This window comes from Sapajus apella, unplaced genomic scaffold (genome assembly GCF_009761245.1).
Source record: "Sapajus apella isolate SASKATOON/1434 unplaced genomic scaffold, GSC_monkey_1.0 scaffold68, whole genome shotgun sequence".
Taxonomy (NCBI): Eukaryota; Metazoa; Chordata; class Mammalia; order Primates; family Cebidae; genus Sapajus; species Sapajus apella.
In genome coordinates, this window is record NW_022437008.1 from 2,188,660 (window position 1) to 2,199,934 (window position 11,275).

General features: G+C 41.2%; 1 pseudogene across 1 annotated transcript; it reads left to right on the forward strand.

Moving 5' to 3' along the window:
- The first annotated feature begins 345 nt into the window (after window positions 1-345).
- On the forward strand, window positions 346-4,205 carry LOC116530639 (annotated as a pseudogene). The gene is made up of 4 exons (XR_004260091.1): window positions 346-506; window positions 1,090-1,166; window positions 1,660-1,870; window positions 3,956-4,205. The product of XR_004260091.1 is annotated as a placental protein 13-like (transcript).
- The last annotated feature ends 7,070 nt before the right edge of the window (window positions 4,206-11,275 follow it).

An 11,275-nucleotide genomic window follows, 5' to 3' on the forward strand; every position in this document is an offset into this window, starting at 1 on the left:
AGGTTTAGTCTTAGTTCAGACAGAGCTTACAGTGGATATTAATCAACAAAGCAGCTGGATTCACTGGCTCATGGCTATAATCCCACCAATTTGGGAGGCAAAGATGGGAGGATAACTTGAGGCCAGAAGTTTGAGACCACTCTGGGCATCATAGTGAGACCCTTTCTTTAAAAAAACTTTAAATATCAGACTGGCAGAGTGACAGGCACCTTTCACCCCAGCTACTCAAGAGGAAGCAGGTGTGTGAGGATCACCGCAGCCAGGAGTTCGTGGTTTCAGTGAGCTATGATTGCACCACTGCATGTCAGCCTGGGCGACAGAGCAAGACCCTATGTCAAAAATACAGAAAAATCATCAACCACTTGTAGTCGTCGTAGAAATCAATGATTCCCTCCAGTTATGTCCCTGACCCACGGGCTTCATTTGTGCAAGTCCTGGGGCTGTGCTCTCAGCAATGTGTCCCCTTCTGGGAAGGACGTCCATTGCCCTCGATGATTGTGATGCATGTGCATCCCTCACACAGGGGTTTCCTGTTCTTTCACTATTTCCCTTTCTCTTTTAACAAGCATTGTTTTTTACTGGAGTGAATTTTTAAATTCTTACATCCTCAAGTCTTGATTTCATTTTCCGAGTTGAAAATGAAGGCAGGTCAGTGTTTCAGGAGTACTCCCCTGTTCTGTTAGTTCACCCCTAACAGGCCCTACACATGCCAAGGATTAGGGTAAAAGTTTTACATATATTAACTCCTCTATTACGGAGAACATCCTATAAAGTAGGAATTCCTGATAATCTTCCTTGTGCTGGGGAAATTGAGGCATGGAGAGTTCAAGCAGTGGATCTAAGATGGCACTGCTAGCATAAGGCAAAATGAGGACCAGAATCCAGGCATCCTGGCTCCTGAACTCTTGCTCTTACCTATGGGTCCACCATCTCTTCAGGAATATGAGGCCCTGACTGTGGAAGGGTGAAAGGGGGAGGCCTCAGAGTCTCCCCTTTGATCTCTAACTTCCTGTATCGTGGGAATCTGTTACAGGAGGGGAGGCTGCACCTGACCCTGCACCTCTCACTCACTCTCAAATACCCTGGCAGGTGCCATACAAACTTCCTGTGTCCTTGTCTATTGGTTCCTGCGTGATAATCACAGGGAGACCGAAACTCTCTTTTCTGTGAGTACTCCACAGTCCAATGGAGGGGGTGGAGAAGGGAGAATATTTGCTAAGGGCTTGATGTTATGTGTGAGTGATGTGGAAATGTCTAGCTGGCAAGATGGAGGCTTCATGCAGGTGCAGGTCCTGGAGACTCTCCAGCACCCGGCATCAGACCTGCAGCAACTGCATGTGGGCCAGCCACGGGGCCTAGGGGAGGAGGACACTCAGTGGGTTGGGGCTGTGGCTCTTCATCAAGGGCCATTGAATTTTCAGGGAATGAACAAGTCAGGCCCGGGTCAGTGACTGGCTCAATTTTCATCTGGGGATGAGGAGCACAGCATCTTCTTGCCGGGGGCATGAGGAGCTGAAGCATCCCCACAGGGACCAGGCCTGCAGTATCATCAGGGAGACTTTTGCCCTGGGTAAAGGGGGGAAGGGATTTGTGTGTGTATTGAGTGTGTGTTTGCGCAAGGGAGGGAGCTGCCCAACCTGCTGTGTGCTTTGCCCTCAGCAATGACCCACTGCTGGAGGTGAATTTCTACACTGGGACAAATGAGGACTCAGATATTGCCTTCCAATTCCGAGTGAACTTTGGCGATTGTGTGGTCATGAACACTCGTGAGATTGGGATGTGGAGGTGTGAGGAGAAATGCTACAATGTGCCCTTTGAGGATGGCAAATCATTTGAGCTGCGCATCTATATGCATTACGATGAATACAAGGTGAGCATCCCAGGAACTTTCAGCATCCAGCCTCTGTGGGCTCCCAGAGCAGGAGGCAGCTCTTGTTGACCTGGCCCCACCAGTCTCTTGGGGCCCAACTTTCATAACTACTCCTGTTCCAGGTCCTCATCACAGAGCGCCCTCTGCTTGCACTGCCATCCTCAGCTCTTTCCCAAATCTAACCAAGGTCAAGGTTGGCTCACCTGCCATTTCTCCCAAAGTGGAAAATCTCCTCTGTCTTTTCCTATAGTGATCATTTCCACTTATGCTACTATTTAAATTTTCATTTAGCTGATTGTATATAATATACTTAAGAAAAAAGTCATTTTAATCATTCAAAAATTATGTCTTTGTCTCACTTTTTGGCCCCAATTCTACTCATAAGAGCAACATTATCAGAGCTCTGCTCTCCCTCAGAAAAAATCTTTTTATTTTACTTTATCCTATTTTTTGAGACAGAGTCTCACTTTCCTATCCAGGTTGGAGTGCAGTGGCATGATCACAGCTCACTGTAACCACCACCACCCAGATTCAAGCGATTCTCTTGCCTTAGCCTCCCACTACAGATGCATGCCACAGTAAGTATTTTTAGTAGAGACAGGATTTCATCATGTTGGCCAGGCCAGTCTTGAACTCTCAGCCTCGTTTCATTTGCCCACCTTGGCCTCCCAAAATACTGGGATGACAGGCATAAACCACTGTTCCCAGCCCTTCAGAGGAAATCTTTTCCTATGGAAGCATATAGATATGTCTACGATTTTTTTTGTTTTTAAGCAAATCCTGGTAAAAGTTACTCTATATATTATGCTTTTGAAACTAAGTTGATTTGTTGTCAAAGAATGTATCTTGAAGATATTATCAATCCATGGTGCTGCTTCAGTTTGTAAAAACTGCATGATATTGCTTTGAAAAGTTCACCCAAAATTATTGAACTTGACCCCTTTTGGGGCATTAAAGTTGTCTTCAGTATTTTTCTCTCACAAATGATGTTGTGTTAAGCTTTCTGATCAATCCTTTTGTAATTACCAACCTCCTTATGCTTATATTGGTAGATAATTTTTTAAAAATGAAAAACTGGTTCAAAATGTGTGCATTTTAAATTTGATAAGTTAATACTGATAAGGAGACTTTATGGTCTCAAAATAAAAAAAAATATATCCATACTTTCTGGCCTTCTCTAGTGTGTAGGCCAAAAGATTCACATTTTATTCAGATTCAAGTGAGGAATCTTTCCCTATGCTTAGAAATTGTTGATGATGGCCAGGCACAATGGCTCATGCCTGTAATCCCAGCACTTTGGGAGGCCGAAGCAGGTGGATCACCTGAGGCTGGTAGTTTGAGACCAGCCTGACCAACATGGAGAAACCTCCTCTCTACTAAAAATACAAAATTAGATGGGCGTGGTGGCGCATACCTGTAATTCCAGCTACTCAAGAGGCTGAGGCAGAAGAATTGCTTGAATCTGGGAGGCAGAAGTTGTAGTGAGCCAAGATTGTGCCATTGAATTCCAGCCTGAGCAACAAGAGTGAAACTCCCTCTAAAAAAAAAAAAAAGTTGTTGAAGACAATATTATGTGTTTTATACCTGTCCTCCTTTAACTCTCTAAGAACACTGGGTTCCATTCTTTGCCACTATTACCTCAGATGTAAGTTTCTCCAAAGAGAAACTGCCATCAGTAGTGAAATGCAGTCACAGTTCGTGTAACTGAAAGGTATGCGTTCAATGAACATGGTTGAGCAGTAACCCTGCGACAGGCCCTGTGAGAGATGCAGGGTCTCAAGTTCCTGAGACACATTCCTTGATGATGGGGATCTTCCAGGTCAGAAGGGAGGATGAGTGAACAGGGACTGTGTGACACAGTGTAGAACTTCATGAGAGAAATGAGAGAAAACATTAGAAATAAAGTGAGTAACTGTCTTAAATGAGCACAAAACTTCATCTACAAACAGAATTGTGTCTACTAGGCTCACTTGTATAACTAGGAGTTTTCTTGGGGAATATAATTGGTACTAAGGGAGAGTGGAGAGGAGGCTGAAAACTTGTTTGGTGGCATACTGTCTTTCTGATGCATTTTTCCTCCTATAGGTAATGGTAAATGGCCAACACATTTACAACTTTCTTCATCGAATCCTGCCACTATTTGTGAATATGGTGGAAGTGTGGGGAGACGTCTCCCTGACCAGAGTGCTTGTCTGCAATTGAGGAAGATAATCACACTCCTCATTGTTAAGAAATCCCTCTTTCTACATGACCATGGAATTCCCAGAGCCTGCTGACAAAATAACCCCTCCTCACCTCTTCCCCCTACACTTGGTCATTAAAACAGCACCAAACCTCACATGATTTTGTTCTTGCTTTAAGAGGGGGAAAGAGGAAGTAGTCATCCCCAAGAGGCACCAGGGAATTCTAAGGGAGATATCATGAAATCAAAGGCGATGAATCTTCTTGTGACAAAGGGAGTGAGTGACAAGGTCCTTGGAATGTCTGAGAAGACATCAGGAACAACATCTTTCTATTGCATGTATTTGACATCAGACAGTTTTAACCAAAATATTTACTCAATCTCAGATGACTGAGGGCACTGAAATGTTAGGTAGCTATTTACAGCCATGTAGGTTTACCTGGTGGCTTTAGGCAGAAACTGTAACTTGAGGAAAATCATGTGGAATTTCTTAATCTTTTCCATTGTTCTCAGGATGTATAAACACTGTGTATGCACACTAGGCCTGGCTTTGTGTGGGCTGCTGCGAAGGAAGTGAAAGAAAAGATGACAAGCTTTGCATGTGAAGTTTTCAATCCAAGAAATAATTAGAGAATCACTGGAGCCCAGTGATTTTCCTTAAAGAATCCCCATTATTCTTATTTGCAAATATCTAAAGATTTTTTCATTTTATGTGGGAAGAATCCAGGAGTTTCTGTTTAGAAATAAATGGTCACATGGAGAGGAAGGCAGCAAACCACATTGCCATGCATGTACCTATGCAACAGTCCTGCATGTTCTTCACTTGTACCCCAAAACCTAAAACGCAATTTTATATATATTTAAAAAAAGAAATAAATGATCATGGTTTTAGATCACAGAACATGTAGATTATTATTGGAATAGACACAACTCATGCACATGAACAGAGTGAGCGGACTGCTTTGCTGCCCTTCCAGTGACGAATTGCAGCATAGCAAATGTCCCAACACCTATTGGCTAAAAGCAATCATTTATTTTGATCTCCCCCAGCTTTACAAGTTTACTGAACTCGCGTGAGTGGTAGACCATGTGATGTGAGTCACATTTTCTGAGGGATCTTTTAGGCTGGGATTTCAGAGGATGCTTTACTCATGTCCAACTTAGCACTAGGGCTGGGTGAACACCTGGAAATAGGATGGTTAGCTCCTTCACTACCTCACCTCCCCATTCATGCCTTTAATTTCCTCAAATCATGAGAGTCTCATGGTTCTTGGACTTAATGAATGGTGATTGGCTTTCACCAAAGAAAGCCTTCCAAAAGGCTCATGGAGAAGGTGCACGGCATCCTAGGACCTACCTTTGAATGGCAGACAGTGTCACTTCTATGGTGTTGCATTGATCAAGGTGAGACATACAGATAGCCCCAATCAAAAGGAGAGGACTCCACAAACTGTGGTTATTGTGACTGCAGTCATGAGGTGACATCCTTGGCAACCAGTTCCATTCAGTCACAACTGGCTTATATACTTTCCACATACCAAAAACACTAACCCTGTAAGGAATCTCTGAGGGCAATTCAATTACAGGAAAAGGCTCAGAGTGAAGTGCAGTATCTTATCTAATCAGGATGTGGTGTCTGTGAGGTGACTACAAATTATCGCTTGCAATCTCTTTCATCATGTGCACCAAAGGGACACATTATCTGCTTTATAGAAATCAAACAAAGAAGGTTGAGAGAGGGAAAAGACAAAGAACACACTTATTTTAGAGGGTTAAAATGAAATAGGCAGCAGTCACTAATCCATATCATTGCTGAAAGTTTTCATTTTCTCTGGGAATGTTTCTCTGTAGCCCTTGTCCTCACCCTTCATTCTAAGCTTTTTGGAGTTCCTACCAAGGTGGCAGAATGACAGCCCTTTTCCCACAACAAGAGCTGTGATTATCTGCTTCATAGCATGTATGGAGAACCCCTTAGGAGAAGAGAAACAATATATTACCTCAAAAACAATGAAGGCAGATTGAAGAGAGTCCCCCAAATAGCCTCTTTGTTTGCAAGGACCTTCTCAGGTATCATTTTGATCATTCTCATCTTTTCTCCCCATGTTCATTGCAACAATTTCTGCAACTCCAACCTCACTCAAGGATATGCCTCTCCTGTTACCCCTCCTTTAACCTAACATCCAGATACCTTGAGGTGCCAATGCACAGTGAATGACAGTCTTAATGCCTCTTTTCCTTGTTTCTTTCCAGTATGAAATGAATCTGCTTTCCTCCCCTCTCACTGGAAAATCTTGTGATCTGATTGGGTACACTCTCCTTCTTACACTTTCCCTGTCACAGGCTTGATCTCTTCTCTTTTTAATAAATTATAGACCCTATCACCAGCATGTAATTCATTTTGGGGGGAATTGTTTAATTTGTGCTCTGAGTGGATTTAAACTATCCTGGAATCACTGGCTTCCTGAGCAGAAAATGACTTGGATTTCATACCGATTTGCCATTTGCCTGGCGCCCATTTTATATGAATATTCGACAAAATTTTACACGCGGGCCCTGCTAGGCAAACACACAATGACAGCCCTTCCTTGAATGATATTCACCATCTCAGTGCACTTCCTATGGGTCATTTGTTACATTCATCTTTATTTCAGTTACTACTCTGTGTTCGTGATGGCCAGGAGTGGCATCTCAGATACAAAGAGATGACATAGAGTTCAGGGCCAACATTCAACTAACAATTTTTGAATTGCCTCTAAAACCTATTCAACATTTTTCTTCATCCTGCTCAATCCAAATTCATGATTTTCTCCCAGCTAATGGGACATTGCTCCAAAAGAAGAAACTCATTTCTAAATTCTAAAGCCTCCTCATCTCAAAGGTCTTTTGGTCTTTATAGTTATTGCTGAAACCCTCCAAATTAAATATACTCTGTGATGTTGTCCTTGATGCCTACCTCCCTCAGTGTTGCTATTCGGGGAGCCATCTGTGATGATACTAAACATTGGTGTATGTGGACCTCTATTTGCAAGTGAGGGGCCAAGAAGACAGAATAAAAGAGAAATTTTAAAAAATGTTCCCCAGTTTATTTATTTTTACCTTTTAAAACTTTTATTTCAAGTTTAAGTGAACATATGCAGGTTTGTTATATAGGTAAATCCCTTGCCATGAGTGTTTGCTGTATGGATTATTTCATCGCCCAGGTATTAAGCAAAGTAACCCAAAGTTCTGCTCTTCTCCCTCTTCCCACCCTCCACTCTTAAACAGGGCCCAGTGTTTCTTGTTCCCTTTTTGTGTTTATGCGTTCTCATCATTTAGCTCCCACTTATAAGTGAGAACATGCAGCACTTTTTTTCTGGTCCTGCATTAGTTTGCTAAGGATCATGGCCTCTAGCTCCATCTATGCTCCCTCGACCTTGTTTTTTTATGGTTGCGTAATATTCCGTGGTGTATATGTGTCACATTTTCTGTATTCAGTCTGTCATTGAGGGACGTTTAGTTTGATTCCATGTCTTTGGTATTGTGAAGAGTGCTACGATGAATACTCATGTGCATGTGTCTTTACCGTATAATAATTTGTATTCTAACATTTTTACATATTTTTGTTTCAATTTTTTTTTAGTACAGATGGTTTTTGGCTACATGGATACATTTTTTTGGTGGTGATTTTTGAGACTTTGGTGACACCCATCACCCGAGCAGTGTACACTGTACCCAATATGTTGCCTTTTATCCCTCAACCCTCTCACCCTTCCCTTGAGTCCCCAAAGTTTATTATATTATTTTAATACCTCTGCATCTTCATGGTTTAGCTCCCACTTATGAATGAGTACATACAGTATTAGATTTTCCATTCCTGAGTTGCCTCACTTAGAATAATGACCTCCAGTTGCAGCCAAGTTGCTGCAATGGCCATTAATTCATTCTGCTTTTTGGCCAAGTAGTATTCCATGGTGCATATTTACCACAGTTTCTTCCCAAGCATCAGTCGATGGGCATTTCGGTAGGTTCCATATTTTTGTAATTGTGCATTGTGCCACTGTAAACATGTGTGTGCATTTGTCTTTTTCATATAATGCCTTCTTTTCCTTTGGGTAGATACTCAGTAGTGGAATTGCTGGATTGAAAGATAGTTCTTCTTTCAGCTCCTGAAGGAATCTCCATATTGTTTTCCATAGTGGTTGTCATAGTTTACATTCCACCAGCAGTGTAAACGCATTTCATTTTTACCACATGTATTCACATCAACATATATTCTTTTTAGATGTTTTATTTATGACCATTCTTGCAGGAGTATGTTGGTACCTCATTGTGGTTTTAATTTGCATTTCCCTGATGATTAGTCATGTTGAAATTTTTTTCAAATGTTTGATGTTTGTATATCTTTTTTCCTCTGTACTAAAATCTTATTTTATTTTTATGTTTTTTTGAACTTGTTAATTCAGTGTAATGTTTCCCCATAAGTTATTGGGGTACAGGTGATATTTTGTTACATGAGTAAGTTCTTTATTGGTGATTTGTGAGATTTTGGTGCACCCATCACCTGATCAGTATACACTGCATTATATTTGTAGTCTGTTACCTTTCACTGCCCTCCAACTCTTCCCCTCAAGTACCCAAGATCTATCATATTATTATTATGCTTTTGTGTCATCATACCTTAGCTTCCACATATCAGTGAGAACATATGGTGTTTGGTTTCCTATTCCTGAGTTGCTTTACTTAAAATAATGGTATCCACTCTCATCCAGGTCACTGCAAATTCTCATAATTCATTCCTTTTTGTGGCTGCATAGTATTCCACTGTGTGGAGATATATGTGTATGTATACACACACACACACACACACACACACACACACACACACACACACACACACACACAGTTTTTTTTATCCAACTGTTGATTGATGGGCATTGGCGTTGATTCCACAATTCTGATATTGTGAATTGTGCCACTATAAACATGTGTGTGCAAGTATTCTTTTCAAATATTGACTTCTTTTCCTCTGGGTAGATACCCCAGTAGTGGGATTGCTAGATAAACTTGTGGTTTTACTTTTAGTTCTTTAAGGAATCTTCACACTTTTTTCCATAGTAGCTATACTAGCTTACATTCCCAACAGCAGTATAGAAGTGTTTTCTGATCACCGCATCCATGCCAACATCTGCTTTTCTGATTTTTTAAAATTGTGGCCATTCTTGCAAGGCAGATGTTATTCATTTTCATTTCCTGAATCATTAGTAATGTTGAGCATTTTTAAATGTTTTTGTTGGCCATTTGTATATCTTCTTTTGAGAATTGTCCATTCATGTCCTTAGCCTACTTTTTGATGGGATTGTTTTTGTTTGAGTTCCTTGTAGATTCTGGATGTTAGTATTTTGGCGGATGCATAGTTTGTGAATATTTTTTTCTTACTCTGTAAGTGGTCTGTTTACTCTGCTTATTTCTTTTACTATGCAGAAGATTTTTACTTTAGTTAGGTCTCATTTGTTTATTTTTGTTGCATTTGCTATTGGGTTCTTAGTCATAAATTCTTTGCCTAAGCCAATGTCTAGAAGAGTTTTTTGAATGTTATCTTGTGAATTTTAATAGTTTCACATCTTAGATTTAAGTCTTTGATCCACCTTGAGTTGATTTTTTATATAAGATGAGAGATAAGAATCCAGTTTTATTTTTCTACATGTGGCTTGTCAGTTTTCCCAGCACCATTTATTGAGTATGATATTCTTCCCCCACTGATACGGTTTGGGTCTGTGTCCCCTCCCAAATCTCACATCAAATTGTAATCTCTAATGTTGGAGGATGGACCCAGAGGGAGGTGATTTGAACATGGGGGTGCATTTTCCTCTTGAGTTTCTCATGATAGTGAGTCAGTCCTCATGAGATCTGGGTGTTTAAAGTGTAGCACCCCCCACTTCACTCTCTCTTCCCTCTGCTCCAGCCATGTAAGACATGCCAGCTTTTCCTTCACCTTCTACCATGCTTGTAAGTTTCCTGAGGCCTCCTCAGCCATGCTTCCTGTATAGCCTGTGGAATCATGAATCAATTAAACATCTTTTCTTTATGAAATGCCTTAAAAGCATTTGTTGACCTTCACAGCAGGCCCTCCCATCATAGGCCATTTCTGTATAATGACTTATTTTCCTCTAGGTCGATACCTAGTTATAGGATTACTGGATCAAATGATGGTTCTATTTTTAATTCTTGAAGGAACCTCCACATTGTTTTCCATAGTAATTTTACTAGTTTACATTTTAAATGGCAGCATGAGCATGGAAAATTAGGAAAGCATATTGGAGTTAGTATAAATGTTAGCTACTGTTCCCCTGCTTAATTTAGTGCTCTCGTAAGAGCTATTAGCTCAGCTAATTGAGCACTTGTGTTTGGGGAGAGTGACTACTGCTTATCATTCCTTATGTACTTCTTGCTTTATTGGCTGTTTGCTAGCTAAAAGCTCCTCTTAGAGGACAGGGGTCCTGCCACATTATGTGGGCTGTAAGCAGTTGAATTATTTCCTAGGGTTAACTTGGAGGCTTTTCTGACAAATAGAGCAATTATGACATGACTTGGAAGCATGTGCAAATAGGTATTTCTAATTAAAACTAAGGTTGAGAAAAACACTGTATTAGAGATTTTCTTGAGATTCCCTTTATAGTTGTGCTATGGGAAGATGGGAGGTCTGGATTAGAGAGGACAAAAGAGAGAGACTGGCTCTACTGTTGAGAAGAGGTTTGCTTTCCTTCTTTTAATTTCCAGAATCATCCAGGACTCTTGTACATTAATGGTAGTTTGAGCCGCTGGAGCCAAGGTTTGAGCCCTCGGACCCATCAGTGCTGCTGGACCATCTGTGAGACTGGTTGTGAACCTAGTGACCTCTGCCTCTGGGGACAGTTCTGTTTTCAGTGGTTCTTGCCACAGCCTGGACAGGGTTGAGGTTGTTTCATCTTGCTGCCTGGGTATTCCTTTGAAAAATACCCTGGCCTGCCATGCCAATAGCAACTCGTGGATGCACCTGGAGGATTCTGGACTTTAAAGGCTTGCAAAGCTGCTGCTGGAGCCTCTATTCTTCTTCTGAGCTTTTCCTCTTTTTTGGGGCCTCCTCCTATTATAAAAGATCTAAGTGACCACCTTTAGGAAGTTCTCTAGGATGCTATTTGGTCTTATAGCTTGCTTTTATAGTTTTCCTGTAATGTTGGGAGCCACCTGTGTAACAAACTTCTCCT